General features: G+C 41.4%; 1 pseudogene; it reads left to right on the top strand.

Moving 5' to 3' along the window:
• LOC101986238 overlaps window positions 1-5,845 on the top strand; it is an 11,482-nt pseudogene that overhangs the window by 3,691 nt on the left and 1,946 nt on the right.

The following is a 5,845-nucleotide window of genomic DNA, read 5'->3' as shown; positions in this document are numbered from 1 at the left end:
ATTAGTTCAGCAGCATTTATAAACAAATATCTTTTAGCAGCTGCTGCTCTTTTCTCAGCATTCAAACAATTCAAAGAGAGCATAATAGCATACAGTATCAAGATTCTCTGTGTATTTTCCATCTTTGTGTGGCTTTATTTTAACTCTATTTTGTATATTCTTACTTTTTGAGACACGTTTTCTTTATATCTTTGTCCTGGAATAACTCTGTAGACCAGACTGTCCTTGAACTCTCAGAGATCCTTCTGTCTCTGCCTCCCAGGCATTGGGATTAAAGGCGTGTGCTACCACACCTTGAAGTCACAGAGGTCAATCTCCTCTGCCTCCCAAGTGTTAGGATTAAAGGTGTGTACTACCACACCCAACTACTCTCTTTCTTCCTTTTTTTGTTTGTTACTTTAAGAACTTTAACTTTTAGCCTGCATATATTTTTAACACGCAGTAAACCATTTAGAAATTTTCTTTGTCTTTGAATCTTTCTTTACTGTATATCTCTCTTTTTCTGACCACATGAGTCTTTAATTAACCAAGCAATATCAGTAGGACTAAAGCCATGGCTTTGATGGCTGGATCCAGCCCATTCCTTAGCTTTCCAGCCTCATGGCTGAGGTACCGGTTGTAGCCATGTTTACCGCCACAACTCTACGGAATTTCAAGGTCCCTGCCAGCAAGTAAGTTGCAGCATTATGTCCACAGACAACACTCAAGTCCTCTCTCTGTAGTAGGCCCTCCTGCCTACAACAGTCAGAGTTTTCCCTGGCAGGATGGCCCAGAAAGTCAGCATTTTAAAACAGCAAAACATTTTCCTGCTACGGCTGAAAACAAACAAGCATGCAGTCAGCTTTTCAATACCATTTAAGTGTTTCGTGGCAGGACCTCTTAAGGAGCTGCAGGGTTTTGCAGCTAAAGATGAGTCAGGAAGCCTCTCTTAGATGAGAGCGCTTGCTTGCCTCTAGCAAGCAGAGTAGACCCGAGAAATTGTTGCTACCAAGAATACATGCTTTACTCTTTCCCAAGCTTTCTCAGGCTTTCAGTGGATTCAGTCGTCCACACGTCTGGGCGCCATTCTGTTGTATGAGCCTGCTTTTCATCCCGCCCAGCTCCCTCATGACTAGCTTTACACCAGAAATAACCAGTGGTGGCAGATTTGGTCTGTCCTATCCGTGTTAGGGTTTAGGATAGAAGGAGGTTCCTCAGGGATGAGGTGCAGGAACTACCCATGATGAACATTTCCCTTTGCAACACTGCAGCACTTGCAAATTTGTGTGTTGTGTGGTGTCTCTGCACTGTTCATCCTTCCCTCTCTGGTCTGTAGGGACAGAAGTTAAGAAAAGGTCTCATGTAGTGACTGGCATCTTCCTCTCTCTGGGTACTGTTTGAGTGCCACAGAGACCAGCCTCCTCCAGGTTCTAAAGTTAATGTCTCATTGGTGTATGTGTACATATGTTTGTGTGTGCAGGAGGAATAAATTACTGGCTGGGCAGACACCAGCAGCCTGGACAGTATGCTTTTCTTTCCAAGGGTCCTGTCACCTCCTTCTAGCCAGTGGGAAGAATTTGGGCCTTGTAGTGGTTTGAATAAGAATGCCCCCATGCTCAGGTAAGCCACTGTGTTTGAATGCTTAGGAGTGGTGTGATTTGAAAGGATTAAGACTATGGCCTTGGAGGAAGTGTGTCACTGGGGATGGGCTTTGAGGTCTTGGAAGACAGTGCCTCTTATCCTGCTGCCTGTAGTTCTGGAAGTAGAACTCTCAGCTGCTTCTCCAGCACCATGTCTGCCTGGATACTGCTATGCTTCTCACCATGCTGACAATTGACTAAACCTCTGAAACTATAAGCAAGACCTAAATACACCCTTTCTTTTATAAGAGTTGTCATGGTCATCGTGTCTCTTCACAGCAATAGAATACTGACTAAGACAGGCCTAGTGTCCAAATTCTTCAGTTGTGTTTGCCTGCAATCAAGATGTTTTTCAATGCTGGAGATGTTTGGAAGTTGTGGACTAGGAATGGGCAAATTGGTAAAGGTAGAAAGAAGAGGTTACTGGGCTTGGAGTGTAATGTGATAGTGTTAGTGGGCATGGAGTTACTTGAGAAGTTCTGCAACAGAATAGTGTGATGCTGCATAGAGTGTGAGTGGCTCAGCAGCTAAAGTCTGTGCTTCCAAGCTTGGAGACCTGCGTTTAATCCTCCAGGAACCCATGTGGTAGGAGAGAATCTGTTTTCACAGCTTCTTAGACTACACATGCAAAATCATATGCCACACATAACAAAATAAAGGAATATAGTAAAAATGCAAAAACAGTTTTAATATAAATTTAATGTGTGTGCATATTTTATCTTATTTAGAGTCAAAGTTTGGCTAGCCAGAAACTAATTATAATAGACAAGGCTGCCCTTGAACTGTCAGCCTCTGCCCTCCCCAGGTCCTGGAATTTGTCTTGATGGGGTGGGAGCAGCTAGGTCTTAGGAAGCTGCAGCTGGCCATCAACTCCTGATCCCCCTGTCTATACCTTTCACCTGGTGGAATTATAGGAATGAGCCATCATGTTCACCTGACCACCATTGGTTGTTTTGGTTATTTTGTCCGTTTTATTACATTGTTTCTATGTTTAGTCCTAATGATTCTAGAACTTTCTCTCTCTCTCTCTCTCTCTCTCTCTCTCTCTCTCTCTCTCTCTCTAGACAAGCCTGGCCTCTCGATCTCACAGAGATCCTCCTGCTTTTGTCTCCTGAGTGCTGGGATTAAAGGCATAAGCCACAACTCCTAGCTTATTGTCTATTTTTTTTTTACTTTTAGTTGTTTATTCTGGTTTTTGAAGGCAGGGTTTCTCTGTATAACAGCCCTAGCTGTCCTGAAACTAGATTTTGTAGATTTAAATTTTTTAATGCAGATAATTTTCCTGTTCTTTCTCCCTTTTTCACCTATAGGAAATAATTACAATCTATTCTATAATTTATCAATTTTTTTTTAACACTTACAGATTACAAAGTCACCACCACAATCTAGCAGTAGAACATTTCCTCAAGTCTTTAATATTGCCTTCTTGGAGCTGGGATTTTGGGAACCCCTCCCTCAGAGACCCAGCTCTGCCAGAACACTGACTGACTAACCTTGGTAAAAGTACATCCAGAGAAGAGTCTATGGAGTTCTGTTAATAAATCAACTCGCAGCTACCACACCTCAGCAGGGGGCAGGGGATTAAAGGCCATGTACTAGAACCGAAAAAGATTACAAGATCAACCCTAAACTCAAAAAAAAAATAAAATAAATAAAACCTTTTCAAAACTTAGATCTCAGTCCTGTTGGTTCAGTGCCCACATTTTGATGACAGTGACATAGTATTAGGTGTGAAAGATGATAAGTGTGTCTCCTTTGGTTCCTTGTGAAGCCACCAGGACTCACTCATAAAACTCCACCCTGATGACTTTCTCATTCTAATCACCTCTTTTTAAGATTTATTTATTTATTACATATACATTGTTCTGGCTGCATGTATGCCTGCAGGCCAGAAGAGGGTACCAGATCTCATTACAGACTGATGTAAGCTACCATGTGATTGCAAGGAAATTGAACTCAGGGCCTCTGAAAGAGCAGCCAGTGCTCTTAACCACTGAGCCATCTCTCCAGCCCCCTGATCACTTCATAAAGACTGTGTAATTGATTTAAATTTCTACCCAAAAATGAGAATTATATTTCAACTTATGATCTTTTCAGCAACACATTCAAACCTTATCCAAACAGCAGTTAGCAACAGAAGCAGTATTAAGGGGAGGGAGTGACATTGTAACAGACTAAATATTTAAAAGACTTGTGTAAAAAAGAACTTAGATTTTAGTGTAAGGACATTGAGCTTAACCGAGCAAGATCTTAGAAATACTCAGAATTGCTGGGCATATTAGAACTATGGGTGGGGGCATTGAGTGGATGCTGTCAGGGTCATCACATGAGAGGCTATGACTGATGTGATGTAAATGTGCATGTGCTCTCCTGACAATTCTGCAGATTACTCTGGTCAAGGAGTAGACCAGCTGCAAAAAGTGATTGACACCATCAAAACCAGGCTTAATGACAGAGGAATCATCATGTGTGTTTGGAATCCAAAAGGTAGACAGCATCCCAGCCATCTTCCTTTGGCTAAACTGGCTAGTTAGCCAAAGGGAAGCAAGGTGGCCTGAGGCACTGTGGGTCACTGGAACTGTCTCCAGTCACGTGGTTGATCAACACAGTCACACTTTGCTCAGTTTCTTCCTTCACTATTAGACCCACATGATCTTTATGCATTTACATTAAAGGAGCATTAAATTGCCTGTAAAATGCACCTATCGTTTTATCTTTTTCATTTGGAGCACACAGTTTCAAGTGTTAACTTAAAAATAGATTATAAAATTAAACTCTACCAGGGTATAGTGAATATCCAGGAAAGAACATTTCATATTTCTTATAGATACTTAAACAGAAAGATGTGCCTCAGATTCCAGTTTCCTGTGGCCTTTGCAAAAAAGAATAATTTCCTTTTATTTGGTGCCATCAACAGCAGCCCAAATCCTTAATTTTAGCTCAGTTGGATGATCATTGCTTCAGTATAAATGTACACTTGCAGATTCCTTATGCTAGTGGACAGGCCTCCATCACCTCTGCTGTAAGGCTGCGAAAATGGTCTGACTTTGACAAAATGGGAAATTGAGTTGTACATATCTGCAACTTCATGGCTTCTTTCGTGGTTGGCTTGTTTTGTATTTTACCTTTTTTATAGCTGTGTTCTCTAAAACTCCTCCTTATTTTACCATTGACCCCCTCAGATCTTCCCCTGATGGCACTGCCCCCTTGCCATGCCCTCTGTCAATTCTATGTAGTGAATGGGGAGCTGTCTTGCCAGCTCTACCAGAGGTCAGGAGATATGGGCCTGGGCGTGCCCTTCAACATTGCCATCTATGCCCTGCTCACCTACATGATTGCACACATCATAGGCCTAAAAATGAGCTGCTTTCAGAAGACGTGGTTATAGCCAATGGAATATACTAACTCATTTCAGGGAATTCAGTCTGATTAGTATTAAAATTTTATGCATGTAAATAAGACATGTACTGACTCACCTTATAACCATCCTTGGAGCTTTCTGGTACCTTGTTGCCTAAGGAAACTAACATTCATATGGGTAGCTTGTTTGTTTGTTTTGTTTTGCTTTTATTTTGAGACATAGTCTCATTCTCTAATCCAGACTATCCTTGGACCTACAGTGATCCTCCTGTCTCAGTGTCAGAACACAGTCCAAGAATGGAGCCTTGAGAACTTTCAGTGCATGTGAGAAAAGGCCAAGACAAGAGTCTTGTGACTTCAGTTTCTTCAATACACAGACTTGTTCTTAGACTGTATTTTCATATTCCTCCAAGGTGTAGCAGATAGGAGTGAGTTTATTTCAGCTGTTGTTATTCATGTGTCTCCATGGAAAAACATGTTTTTGCCATGTGTTTCTGGTCTTTGTGATTGTATAGTTTACTCACGGGACTCTTAACCCTCAGAGTATAAATTGTCTGATGTTCTGAATAAAGTTGACTTTTACATAAGACTTTAGGCCCCTGGGTTCATGATGCCAATTCTCAGCCTTCCAAGTACTGGGACTATGTGTGTAAGCCATCATGCACAACCTAAAAAGCTAAAAAATTAACTTTTCTCAAAAACAGCATTGGAAAAGTTACTTTTGTGGAAAGCTTTGAACTATGTGCATACCCTGTAGAATGTACTATTGTATGTGTACACAGTGTGTGCATAGACGAGAGCACAGTCTGCATGAGTCCTTTCTCTTCTTCCCTGTAGAATGTACTATTGTGTGTGTACACAGTCTG

The sequence above is a fragment of the Microtus ochrogaster genome, unplaced genomic scaffold, assembly GCF_000317375.1.
Source record: "Microtus ochrogaster isolate Prairie Vole_2 unplaced genomic scaffold, MicOch1.0 UNK14, whole genome shotgun sequence".
Classification (NCBI taxonomy): domain Eukaryota; kingdom Metazoa; phylum Chordata; class Mammalia; order Rodentia; family Cricetidae; genus Microtus; species Microtus ochrogaster.
This window is presented reverse-complemented; position numbering and strand designations above follow the sequence as displayed.